We start from the raw sequence: 15,058 nt of genomic DNA, 5'->3' as shown, positions 1-15,058 counted from the left end.
AACTTCTTGTAGACTATTCCAATTTGAGAAACAAGTAATTGCAATGGATCTGGCACGTAACTACAGTTACCATTGAATGTTTAGCACACGTAGACACCACCTGAATACGAAATAACCGAACTACTCGTCTACGTTCCTCGCTTGTCCGTTGTCAAGGCCAGTAGGGACAAGCGAACAGCTTTATCTCCTTAAAAAAAGGTCTTAATCCATTCATTCGATATTGTCGACGAGTCAGTGTGACCGCCCACGGTCTCAAGCAATCATGTATCCATAGACTGTAGTAATTTGAACTTAAATTTAAGCTGCAGCTTTAAAATTTAATAGTATTCCAAAAAAAAATCATTTCCTGTATATTTTATTTTTATCTTCTATATTTCCTTATTTTTGTAAATCTTAAAATGTGTTACTCATAATACAAAAGTCATTTGCACGGGCACGTCAGTCCCATTTGACTTTCGGTACCAAGTAACTTTACCAGATAGTATGTAAATTCAAATTAAAGCATTTTCGAATAGTAATTTTTACATGATTCTATATAAATGACCAGAAGGATGACAGGAAGGAAGTGAAACAGTTGTGTTTGTATAACTGTGTATTGGTGGAGGGAAAGGGATTGATAGCAATGGAGTTTGACAGCCCCATTGCTAGCAATATGCCCTATTAAGTCGACCTCCACGTGGTTCCTCCTGGAAACCATCGTGAACAATTTTTGTTAAATTCGTCACGATGGGCTAACTGATAGCGCGGGTGGGGCTACCATTCCATTATCATCTATTCAAAAAAAAAACAAACTGTGTTTCGGTTTAAAGGGTAGGATATGGCAGTAAAATTACAAAGTACAGAAGAATAACACCCGAGTCCTCAGGAATGGCAAAGCATGGGGGGTATCATGGGCGAAACAGTATACTCTGTTATGTCCATGGTACTGCTCATGTCTATAGGCGATCCCCTTGCAGCTATCATTAACTCTGACCGAGTACCTGATTTCTACGAGGTAGGCCGTTGGCTTGTTTGCCATTCTAAATTGTATATAAATATATATATATATATATATATATATATATATATTGTAATATTATATAACAAAAGAGGTACTTATAAACAATATAATATTAATCCAGTTTACGATTTTACAATAAACACAAAATATACTTAATTGCATTCACATTTAACAGCGCCGTCGCGTCATACTCGTATATTTACCTACGTCTGTATCCTTTCTTTCAACAATGACAACAATCCCACAATTACACGCTGTGGGCATGTGCCCACACGAAAATAATCATCGAGCCTCCCCATAAACTCTATTATATTATCTGTGCTATCCACAGACAATGTAGAGGAGGCCACAGACGATAATAGCGGCGGGCCCACGCGCCGGCCATCGCATGATTTGTGTCCGGCTTCACGACATTACCATAAATTTACAAATGCTACTCTAAAGACGCCTCAAGGATGTTTTGTGCAGTTTAAATGTTTAACACAATATCTACTGCCGCAGCCACATACATGATTGTTGTGAAATATACTAAAATATAATTTACGACTGCGTTTTTTATAGATTTACCTGTATTTGAAAAGATTAATTGAAAAAGATAAAAAATATCAATTGTTTTTTTTTAATGGGTGATAATGGTATGGTAAGCTCGCCTCCGCTATCGATATACGCTAGCGAGACACCAGGATAGGATGATAGGTGACGACGAAAGCAGGACAGTTCGCCTATCGTGATGAGTTCCAATAGAACTAACCACGATGGTTTCCAGGGGGAACCGCATGGAGGTCGACCTGATAGCGTGTATTGCTAGCAATGGGTCAGACCCCATTACTAACAATCCCTTTCCCCCCTATCGATTGATTTTGACTGTCGAAACCAGGACAAATTAAGAAATAGTAGACACATATAGTAATACAAGTCCGTGTGGTTCCGGCATTGAATAAGTCACTACTTCCTTTCCCGTGGGTGTCGTAAGAGGCGACTAAGGGAGATCTAGGGATGGGCAGCAGCGTCCCTCTTAAAACATCTCCAAAGCCTAACTGCAGTTCCAATCCGCCGGCCAAGCGCAGCAACTACAAGCAAAACCCCCCCAAGGAGGGGAGGCTTATGTTCAGCAGTGGACAGTTAAAGGCTGATACGGTGATATTATCAGTAACACTAATTATATGGTTTATTATTTATTTTATATTATTTATTTATTCTTTATTGCACAATAAAATTTTGTACAAATGGCGAGCTTAAAGCCATATGGTATTCTCTACCAGCTAAGCATTGGGTAAAAACAGAAAGCATATGAAGGGCAGATGTGGTGAAAAATATGTGACAATTATAGTAACACGTTAAGGCAATACACAATATAAATATAATATACACATAAGAAATGCACATATAATACATAAACATTACTTTTAATATATATGGATAAACTAATACATATGAAATATATACATATACATAAATTAAAACAACGATAAGCATTATGAGATATAATAACTATTGAGTAACCTGTGACTAGAGCTGGTTTTGTTGACTCAACAAATAATTAAAAAGTCTTCTTTTAAAAATATCCTTACTTGATGCTCTGCGTAGATCTACAGGGATTTTAGTCCAAAGGCTGATCGATATGATAGTATATATATATATATATATATATATATATATATATATATATATATATATATATATATATATATATATATATATATATATATATATATATATATATATATATATATATATATATATATATATATATATATCGGTCACGCCTGTCTCCCATTAGGATAAACAGAAACAATAGAATGCCAAATGTTACGATTTAAACCTCTTTCGCTTCCTCCACATTCATTAATCTTTTCATACACGCTCGCGGATTACGGGCACTTTTAATTTGGCCAGCAGTTGCTTAGCAGACTGGTTGGCAATCGCAATTCGGCCTTTGAGGACGTTTTAAGAGGAACGCTGCTGCCCATCCCTCGCCCTCTCTTAGTCGCCTCTTACGACACCCACGGGAAAGGAAGGGGTGGCCTATTTTATACCGGGGTACACACGACGTTACAAAACACATAATTACAATTGAAAATCTTTAAACAATCATTTCCTACTCTCTGTGTTTACACAATGACGTTAACAATCTTTTCTTATCTTCACATTTGATTATTCAAATTCCTAGTTTACAAAACATGGCAATAAAATTTGCTAGCCTAAATAACAAATGAATGTTGTAACTTTTAAGTAAGCCGTTAAGCAATTTATTTTAGAACTTCCCACATGAGTTATGCCACATGATTGTTTATAATGTATTGGATCGTTAAATTATATAATTTATAACTTCAACAAGATTAATTAGCTTATTTTAAGAATATAACATACTTTTACTTCAGTTTACATCGACAGATAGATTTGATGTTTCTATAGTGAAAAATAATATTTAGGGGTGGGCCACCCTTATCATTGAGGGGTATGAAAAATAGATGTTGACCGATTCTCAGACCTACCCAATATGCACACCAAATTTCATAAAAATCGGTAAAGCCGTTTCGGAGGAGTTTGGTAACAAACACCGCGACACGAGAATTTTATATATTAGATTAGTTATATTTACGACGAATTGTATTTTTAAGTTTACACAGCGTTTATTGAATTAATTGACATTCTGTATATATAAATTCATGTATATTTAAAAATAAGTAGATTTTTTTTTATACCACTGAGGTGGCAAACAAGCATACGGCCCACCTGATGGTAAGTGGTTACCGTAGCCTACTATACATATTACTATTATGACTATCATTATGTTTGATTAAATTGTTTTAATCGATTTATTATATCTGCAAAAACACGACAAGTATTTTTTATTAATATTTATTCATATGTTTCTTTTATAGTTCGTACTGAAAGGCGCATACAAACATACCCAAATAAATCATATACTGCCAAGGCTAAAACTTAACTTAGTCAGGTGGTAAGTTTGTTTAACTTCTATCCCAGTACCTTAAATGTTTGATCGAGAAGATGGGATTATAGAAACTTTAGTATGGCAACACTCTGGCAGCCCGTATATATATGCTGCATACAACCAACCTTAGTGCTATAACAATACGGACGCAAATTGCAGACGATAATATGAAGTTAGCCTGATATCTAAATTATAAAGAAGAAAATACATATTTCAATTTGTACAAATTAATGATTTAAAATGTATCTATTAATAACTTCAAGCGTAATCAATTAAATTACGTAAAAGATACCAGAGGGAGATTTTGTACAAAAGTCGTTTGCTTGGGCATCTCTGTTCCTTTCGTGTTTCTACCGAGAAGCAGTTATGTTTGAAAGGTGGGATACGGCAGTGAATTTACAGGGTACAGAGGAATAACACCTGAGTCCTCAGGAATTGCAACGCATGGAGGTTATCATGGGCAAAACAGTATACTCTGTTATGTCCATGGTACTGCTTATGTCTACAGGCGACGGTTACCACTTTCCATCAGATGGCCCGTCAGCTTATTTCATTCTAATCTGCATAGAAAAAAATATACATCATTAATTCTATATTTTTTTATCGTAACAATAACAACCGGAGCGAAAAGGAATTGTTTTTAACAACCCCATTGCCAGCAATACACCCTGTCAGGTCGACGTCCATCTGATCATAATTCCACCTGGAAGCCTTCACCTATCATCTCTCACTGATGCTCCGCCAGCGTATACCGATAGCACAAGCGGGGTTACCATTCTATTTTCACTCATTAAAAAAATATATCCTATCAGGTAAACCATAAATCGTTTACGTATGTGTATCAATTGTCTAGTTCCCACACATGCTTACTTTAAATCTAAATAGCAATTTGTAATATGTACAATAAAATTTATTATTATTATTGCTCTAATTTTTTTTTGATGGGTGAAAATGGTATGGCAACCCCGCCTGCGCTAACGGGATACGCTGGCGGAGCACCAGTGAAGGGTGATAGATGAGAATGAAAACAGGCCAGTTAGCCCAACATGATGAATTCATCTGGAATTAACCATGATAGTTTCCAGGGGGAACCGCGAGCAGGTCGGCCTGGTTGGGTATATTGCTAGCAATGGGATTCTCAGTCTCCATTACTAACAATCCCTTTCTCTCCCTTTTTGCTCTATTAAGCTTTCTTCACTCAGTTTCCAAAGCCGTAAAATACCTTTTTAAAAAAAAATACGATTTGCTCTTTGAAAGATCTAAAGGGTTTGCCGTTTAAAATGGCCAAAGATTAGATATAGACGTTAATGATATGTTACAGAAGAAAGTTGGGCAAGTTCGAGCAACCTTTGAACCCTCATCAAGTGGCCCAACAGCCCTTCGTGGACGACACACTCATTTGATATTCCAAATGTGGCTATTAATCTGCATGGAAATTGAAACGTGACGATTTATGGGTACTTTGACGCAGAGAGGATCGCGGCCTTCAAATCACCTCTAATATTTCTAAAACCGATTTAATGGAAATTTATTTGTAATCAAAATTTCTGGCCGATTTTCTCTTCTCTTTTTTAAATTAGAGTATTTAAATACCAACTCGCCGTGTGATTCCGGCATAGAATGAGCTACCTTTTACGTGGGTGTCGTAAGAGGCGACTAAGGAAATTAAATAGTCGAGGAATAGGCAACAGTGTCCCTGTTAATACATCACCAAAGCCTAACAGCGATTGCCAATCCAACTGCCAAGGGTAGCAAGTACTGACAAAACTCCTCTTATGGGGAAGGCCTTTGTCAACAGTGGGCAGTTAACATCTCATATGATAATAACGTACCATAACTGGTATGATAAATAAATACTATAATTTAAAATTGTGTTCCGAAAAAAAACACCGTTCTTAATTATATTCATTTAAAAAATTAAATAATTAAACTAATTATGATAATATTTCTATACAACTAATCTGTAATTATATCCTTTTAGATAAAAAAAAATTGAAGTCGATTGAGTCATTTTTGAGTTAATCCATTACAAACAAACAATCATACAAAAAAAGTACAGTTAGACGACATTTTTTTTTTATAAATTTTTAGAAATTCATTAGTTCTTAGAAAGCGTCTTTAGATATTTTAGTGTGTAAAGACAATACAGAAAGTAACAATTTTAACTTTCAATTTTCAAACACCTATCCGTAATAATTGAATGCAATCAGTGGGTGTCTAGCTGAAGCTCTCATTACAAGAAATTAATCACAAAGCCACGCTAAGTCGCCCAGACGTAAGTGCAAACTTGAAATGCAGGAAGAGGTGACAGTAAATAAATTAAGATGCCAAGTAAGACAGTACAAAGCGTTTAAATCAAATGAATCCTATGGATTTAAGTTTAGGTCTTCAACTGAAATTATATCTTTTAAAAGCTTATAAGTAACGACATAAATTACGTGCTTAATAGTTAATGAGTATACTTTATTTGCATTATACAATATAAGAAATAAGCAAGACAATTAATAAATATATCAATACAATTGTATAAGTACAGTAAGGCGGTCTTATTGCTGAGAGCAATCTTTTCAAGACAACCTTAGAGTAATGGACTAATTTTTGTACAAGTACGTATGATAGTACTGTATAAAGGATATAGTATTATACTATGTATGTTTAAAGTTATCAAACTGAAATCACCTTTATTAATTTTTTTTTCAATATTATTTAAATTTTGCATGCCAAATTGTGGCGAAATCGTATGAAAATGTTGACCCGCTTTTCTCGGAACATTTGTATGGAGACACTCTGTCTATATAATCTAAAACTAGACGAATTAAATTATAAAATCGATCATTTAAATTAAGTAATTAATTTTTTGTTTAAATTGTTTATAACTGTTAACTCATCTTCATCCAAAGGTTGCCTGGAAGAGATCGCTTTTATCGATAATGTCACTCATTGTTTTCTCATTGTGATTATTTCTTGTAATTGTTTATATTTATAATAAGTTTACTATTGTAATCTTTTGGAGGAAACAATAAAGAATATCTACCTATCAAATAGACTTGTTTACAAGCACTTTTAAGATGTCATTTTTTAATATACTGCAGAAATCGGAAGGTTGTTATCTGTTGAGGAAAGCCCGCAAGAAACTCAACAGTTACTCTTTTAAACCTCTATTGACATTATTTGTATTTATTTAAATGTACTATGTCTAAAATTACATGGTCGTTAAAAGCCCGTGCATGATCGACTAACACCATGCACATTTGTCATTCAAATAATCGTTTAGTGTGTAAGAGCCTGTTTTGATTGTTAGTTGCCTGTCTGATTAAGGTTTAGGTTTCAATCGAAAAAGCTTGTTCCCATATCTGTCCCATATTTTTATTGAGATTATGGCTGTTTTTTTTTTAATAATATTTATAACAAATAAGTGAACTTATCTGTTTATTTACTAACTGTTACCCGCAACTTTGCCTGCGTGAATCAGTATCTATGTTCTATGTATTAGGATAATAGCTTAGAAGTACACCTACCCGCGTACCAAAAATCGTTCAAATCCATTCATTTTTTACGTTAAAGAGTTTTTCGTTAACATTCATCCATCTATCGTTACCAACAATGTTAATAGGATCCACCATGTCGCTGCCAACATGACCAGCCGGCCTTTTTATATCTTTTTATTTTTATATTCTTTTTTATATGTTTCTTTCATACCTTTTTCTCTATACGTTTTCAATAAATACAGTTGACGTAATGAGCGTTAGTTTTTTTGCTTCTCAGTCACATACCATTTTCAATGCTATTTTACATATAATACTAGCTTCTACCCGCGACTTCCTCTGTATAATCGAAACATATTTACTTACTGAAATAAGAAGTAGTCTATCTCATTCTTCACCCCATATATTGTATACCAAATACTAAATTTCATATGATTGGTTAAGCCGGTAAAACTCTTTAAAATAACAAACTCACTTTTACATTTATAATATTTGTGAGGATTAATTGTGATGGCCGTGTAGTCCCAGCATAGAATAGGCCACTCCTTTCTTTCCCGTGAGTGTCGTAAGAGGTGACTAAGGGAGGGCAAAGAATGGGCAGCAGTGTCCTTCTTAAAACATCTCTGAAGTCTAACAGCGGTTGCAAATCCGCCTGCCAAACATGGCAACTACTGGCAAAACCCCTCCAAGGAGAAGGCTTATGTTCAGCAGTGGACAGTTAAAGGCTGACATGATGATGATAAATGGTGATGACAAAGAAAGAACAACGCGTTACCACTTCCTTTCACCCCCAGGACATTGTCATTAGGATAAAATATTTATTAGATGACATTTAATTAAAAATATTTAACTAAAATAAAAATGTCACCTAATAATTAATTAAGTTAATTAAAATTAGGATTATTAGGTTTAGATCAGTTAAATTAACGAAGCACAAGTCCAAAATTGGAAATAAAACACTATACCAAACCGTCTGGCCAATGGAACACTAATAAACTATATTTTAAAACGTTGAAGGCTTCTTAGGTTAAGATGTAATAAAGAAAAACAATTTTGCGTATCATATATTCACGAAATCATTTATTTAATGTCAGCGCTCGTGCTCATGCAAATGGTGCACCATTCCATCATGTGAAATGACACTATCTCGAATAAACTACATGACTCTGATACAACACGACACCATTTGCCAGTAAAACAACATTATAATACATATCTGAGCATGTGGGGATTTCAAATGAAAGTTTGCACGCATAATTTGTTGCGTGTAAGAGGTTTCTTCAGGGTAGGCAACGCGCGCGTAATACCTCTGGTATTGCAGGCGTTCATAGGCTACGGTAACCGCTTACCATCAGGTGGGCCGTATGCTTGTTTGCCACTTCAGTTGTTTAAAAAAAATAATGTGACGCTAACGTTTGAAAGTAAGACTTACTCTATTTCTTTGCACACAGACTTTTATATAACAATGGAGGGGAAACCCCAACGATTCGCGAGACTGGACGATAAAAAGCATCCATAAGAAATATAAATGAGGTAATCCATGTCTTATAACTGTATAACTTTTTGTCTGCTAACAAATAACAGGATATCCTTTAGAAATTGTTCGAACCAAACATCGTTAGTGGTCAAGCCAGGGATTTATATTTTTGTTGAAACCATGATGGTTTTTTCCAGATTAATTATCTAATTTCACAAAGTATATCTATTTGTAACTAGCTTGTTGCCCGCTACTTCGTACGTGTGTATTTCAAAAGAAGTAAAACTAATTAAACAGGTCACTTTTAGATAGCTTATAAACATAATACATATTCCAGATTTAAAAAGGGGACCTTTCAAACTCATGTTATCTTAAAACATCACCAAACCTAACTGCGGTTGTCAATCCGATTTCTAGGTAACCAACTACTGCCAACCCCCTCCCCCTTATGGCCAGGTGAATCTCAAGTAGTTATATATTTTAAATAACTTACTTATTAATATATGTATTTTGCTTGCTTTATGGATAACTTCTTGGTAAACATGCATCGTCAAATTTTGATTTAAAACGATCAGCGTACACAGCAACTTATATTGCGGCGGGAAAATTATACGGACGAATTAGTTGTATATCAATTTAATACGGTAACGTACGGGACGGCTTCGGCTCCCTACCTGAGCATGCGTTGCCTGCGTCAATTGGCATATGAAACTAATGATGATGTTATTGCTAGGGTCATCATCGAAGACTTTTTTGTCGATGATTTAATCACTGGTGATGATAATCCCGTAATTTTGTCCAATATATGCGAAAATGTTTCGACTGTATTAAAATCAGGTCGCTTTCCGTTACGAAAATGGACATTCAACCATGACGTAGACATAAAAACTTGTAAAGAATTACCAATTGGAGAATATTGTCAAAATAAAACACTAGGACTAGGTTGGCAAACCAACACACAAATGCCCAAATACTTTTACTTTTTTTTGCTGACAGCCTACCAAATAAAATGTGTAAAAAGATTGTGGCTCCCATAATTCACCATAATACGTCGTTATTCTTGAAAGCTAGTGCGTAATGCCTCTATAGCCAATACCTACACGGCCATTTATCAAATCTGAATACAGCCATACATTACAGCAGAAACACGAATGAGATAATGGTACGCTTTCAAATTCTCTCAGGGTTTTCTCACTTTTTACACTTCCTTAATGATCTTTTACATCTGAAGCTACAATACGAATTCGAACTTGCAGCATTTCTTAGATAAACTAATTAATGATACTACCACTATTATTTACGTTCATCTCATTGTCATTAAATTTACCTCAGACACCGCGATCGAGCCAGCACCTCGAGGGGTAAAATTAATTGCGTTTCATTCAAGCTGGTCTTGCCTGTACCGCGGCCCTCAACTGTGGTGTTCTTAGCAGCTTTATTCATTACCAGCCTCGTCAATTAACAGAACAGGAGGTGCTTGTCTAAAATACATTTTAGTTATTCTTGCATAATAGTTATTATTCCCTCTAATTTTATTAGTAGCTTTAAATCATTAAAAATCATTATAAAAAACAATACCAAATTACACTTGAGAACTCGCCGTAGAACACGCATAAAACGGGGGGAAGGGATTGTTAGTAATGTCAACTACTAGTCCTATTGCTAGCAGAATACCCTGTCAGGTTGACTTCCACGTGGTTCCCCCTGGAACCATCGTGCTGAATTCCAGATATATTCATCGCGATGGGCTAACTGACTTACATTTTCATTCGTACCTATCATCTCACACTGGTGCCTCGCCAGCGTATACCATTAGCGAAGGCGGGGTTACCATTCCATTATCGTCCATTAAAAAAAACCCCCTAAAACAATAAAACTCATCAGTGAACCGAGTTTCTTGCGGATTCTTCTCAGCAAATAATATTCCGTAGCCAATCATAAAAAAGTAAAGACTCGAGAGCTTGTAAACAAATCTATTTTAATAATGATGATTTATTCGATCAAATTTATTCGGAAATGCAATTATCGAAATTCAATTAAGTACCAATCAATAGATAATAAGTCAACATGGAAATAGCTAAATGCCATTAGAGAACGTTAAACAAAGAAATGCTAAGAAAGTGGTGAAAGAATAAGCCAAATATTAGGAAGCCCGTATAATTGGAATGAGTTGTTCAATAGTAATAAAGCAAAGGATTTAAAGGTATATTTGTATTGTATGAAGTGAAATGGTTAGTCAATAATGAAAATAATGGCAATAAAATTGTACTAACAATGTTATTATGCTTCTAGGCTCCAAAATAAACAGGATTGTCCCAGTAAGTTTACCAGAAGGAGACTTTGTACAAAAGTCGTTTGCTTGGACACTTCTGTTCTATTCGTGTTTCTACCGTGAAGCAGTTGTATTTGCATGGCTGTGTTTCGGTTTAAAAGGTGGGATATGGCAGTGAATTTACAAGGTACCGAGGAATAACACCTGAGCCCTCAGGAATTTCAACGCATGAGGGTATCATGGGCGAAACAGTATACACTGCTCATTTCTCATGTCACCGTCATAGGCGACGGTTACCACTTTCCATCAGGTGAACCGTCAGCTTGTTTGCCATTCTAAGTTGTATGAAAAAAAAATAGTAACAAATCAAAATATTCAATCACTACTAAGTGATTACGCTTTTTAATTATATATACACTGTCTAATAGTCAGGCCAATTTTTCGTTTGCTTACATTTTACTAAGTACTATTGAATCCAACTGTAATAAATAACAGGCACCAATAAATTCGCATCGCAATTATTTTACCTAAAGCTTATAGCTCTCCTGCGTCCTATTTTAATCCCATCACATCCTAATACAACGAGTATTCACAATTCTGCAATAATATAGGTTTAAACAAACGATACGCAGTAGATATTTTAACAATTCACATCAACAAATGTGATATAGAGGGCATATTCGTTACTGACTATGAATTCATCCTCTATCTCGTTATTAACAAACTTTTTTTTTATGCAACTTACAATGGCAAAAAAGCTGACGGTCCACCTGATGGAAAGTGGTAACCGTCGCCTATAGACATGAGCAGTACCATAGACATAACAAAGTATACTGTTGCGCCCATGGTACCCCCCATGCGTTGCCATTCCTGAGGACTAAAGTGTTATTGCCCTGTACCTTGTAAATTCAATGCTTATAAACTGCTATAAATAAACTTATTAGTTAAGCTATTCTCCAAAGATCGGTTTAATGTCGACGAAATTTTTACGACAATATTTAATTTTTACTTCATACTCTACTAACTCAAGAAGATTTTTTTTATTTTTTTTATACGTAAACCGGTGTACGTTATTTGCTTTCGCTTTTAAAATGAAATTAACCAAATAAATTGTAAATAGCTGTCAACATTTTCCCGTGAATATAATATGGATGATGAAAGCGTACTTTGTAGAGTCATTCATTTAGAATCTTTTTATTAGTAACTATAAATTATTACAAATTAGTTGGCATAAAGATATCAAGAGGTGCATTAATATAACTAAATTGCGACGAGGCATTAAAACTACTTTCTTCTTTTGAAAGTGCGTCTGTAGCGAATTTAATATATTTTATTAAAATTATCTGCAATTTTGTTTATTTTGTACCAGCTATTACTAACCTTGTCCTTGCATATGTAAATTAATGTAAAGAACATCCTAAAACCAGCTGGATTTCATCACAAATTTTACACGTGCCTAATTATTTGAGTATTTACAAACATTTTTAAAATTTTTTTACTTCTAATTTTAGTAGGGAAAAGAGTATCTAGAATACAGTATAGTAGGATATTCATTTAAAAATAAATTAAAAAAAATGAACAAATACCTTAATCTAACGGATTTCTTATCTGGTATTGTCTTGATGTACTTTTTGTTTTTTTTTTTTTATTATTCTCAGTGTAATCTACAAAATTGCTTTCCAAATCATTTCATATTTGCCTACGATTTACTAAAGATCAGCGAATATCACTTACACCTAAAATCTTTGCCCAAAAACTAAAACAATGAAGCAGTTATAGCATCTTAAAGTTACCCAATACTTACTTCGGTGTAAATTAGACAGTGTATTATTAAGATTTATCCCATTTCACTGGCCACTCCAGTCATTTCGAGGCAAGGTTGTAAATTTGTAACCCTTCCAATCCCGTAGCTGTTACAGATGCGTTTCCTTTTTATTTCAATTGATTTATGGCGCATGAAACTATCACATAATTAAGTTTTACGAGCGTACTACTCATATACTTTTATAGGTGGTTCGGTTAAATTCAATATCATTTACTTGTCCACTTTGTGGTGATCTTATACTGGTCAATTATTTCGTAATTGTGTAACAATCTACAATAATGATATCTCGTGTGTTTAATAATTTTAAGCAGCACCATTATTTTGTTTTTATTCTGCGAACTTTTTATTCTTCTCTTCTTTACCGATAGGAAGTTATTCAGACATCATCTACAGATATTAAAATATATTTATAAATAAACGACTCGTGTTCGAATTTCGAAAAACTTTTAAATTTTGGACAGACCTCTGATTACAGTTGTCTCGACTCTGCAACAACTTTTAAAGGAGCAAAACTAATGTTTATTAAAAAGGTTTTCTAGAAAATCTGCAATTTAGAAATAATAAACGTTTTTCTTGTACACAACGTTTAATGCAATTTCTAAAACGTTTTCCAAATGCGGAGTTTATAAAAAATCTTTCATAAGACTGACATATTTCATTGGGTAGAAAAGACTCTAAAACTTTATAAGACAAAAATCACCAGTACTTTAATAAATGATTACAACCTGATTCCTTCATGTGAAGACGATGCCTTCTGGTATGAAAAGTTTCTGTACCGTCTTCGTCATTCCTCAATACTTCTAAAGTTCTTTGTCAACTATGATACTTTATATGTCCCAAAACCCAAGCTACGTAACTTGACATTTATTTTTAGATATCCCAAACATGAATTTGAAACATTCGAATGTTCGGGCTGAGATTTCATCTTGGAATCCTCAAGCTATAGTCAAGCGTTACATGGATAAAGCTGTCAGCGTTTCAAAATAAATTATTCACGTTAATGAACTAATTAGACATTAACAATGAATACGTAATTGCGTTGACAAATTAAATTTGCGAGTAAATTAATTTCTAAAGTAAACTCTGCAATGATTATGCTACTTTTATATCATACTTCCTTAAAGTAAAACACAAATTACAATTTTAATACAGCCGTTTACTTAACTAACAATTAATTACAATTTTAAAGCTCGGCAGGACTTACCTTTTGTTTTAATGGGTAGCCACTTCTTCATTATGAGTTCTTGTATTCATTCGCCTCTTGAATGAATTGGCCAATTAAACAAAACATAAATTAGGGTGGTATGATTACTTACTACAGACATTAAGTTGAATTGAAATAGCATTTTTATTATTATTTATTATGTATGTTTATATATACTTTAATTTTTCTCATAATATTTCCTCTATTACTCGACTTTTAAGCACTTTCAAAAGGAAGCTATTAATAATTTATGTTACGTCTACTTTCTATATATAATTACATCAATACTTTACTGATTTTAATAATTCTGCTTGCAAACAATGAAAGTTATTGTTGCTATGCTATTCTATATTAGGTTTTTATAGGCGATTTTTTGTCTTAAACTAATATATTTTTCTAAAAAAAGTGTTTATAATAATAATAATATTTATTTAATCAGACTACATAAGACCCATTTTGTTGATTATAAATTGACTTAACCTATGTTAGTAAATGATCGGTCATAACGCTCTAGCATTGATAACCTGTCCCACCCAATATTTTAGGATGGGACAGTCCAAGTTTAGCTGTGTTAATTAATAAATAAATATAAGTGTCAATAATTAATTAGATTAAACGCTTTATTTCGTATCTTTATTTCTGTTCCTATCCGCATTTTACGAAAAAGAAACTATTTATCTTTATTTGTAGTAAGCAAAAGTATTACGATTGTCTGTCCAATTGATTGAAGCAGTGAAACTTTTCAGTGGCAGTAATTGATCGATGGAATTTATTATTTTATTCCTTAGTCTTCTATCTGGAAATATACTTTATTTGCTGTTTGTGTTGTGATTTATTAT

The 15,058-nt window shown here is 33.8% G+C and overlaps 1 protein-coding gene and 1 long non-coding RNA gene across 3 annotated transcripts in view; one reads left to right on the top strand and one right to left on the bottom strand.

Moving 5' to 3' along the window:
* Positions 1-15,058, top strand: part of LOC128202471 (uncharacterized) — a 338,352-nt gene that overhangs the window by 229,616 nt on the left and 93,678 nt on the right. The gene's annotated exons all lie outside the window — the stretch shown is intronic.
* The window catches only part of LOC113520003 (netrin-B-like), a 233,002-nt gene that overhangs the window by 215,974 nt on the left and 1,970 nt on the right, over positions 1-15,058 (bottom strand). The gene's annotated exons all lie outside the window — the stretch shown is intronic.

The sequence above is a fragment of the Galleria mellonella genome, unplaced genomic scaffold (assembly GCF_026898425.1).
Source record: "Galleria mellonella isolate WM207_F2 unplaced genomic scaffold, CSIRO_AGI_GalMel_v1 utg99, whole genome shotgun sequence".
NCBI classification, from domain to species: domain Eukaryota; kingdom Metazoa; phylum Arthropoda; class Insecta; order Lepidoptera; family Pyralidae; genus Galleria; species Galleria mellonella.
This window is presented reverse-complemented; position numbering and strand designations above follow the sequence as displayed.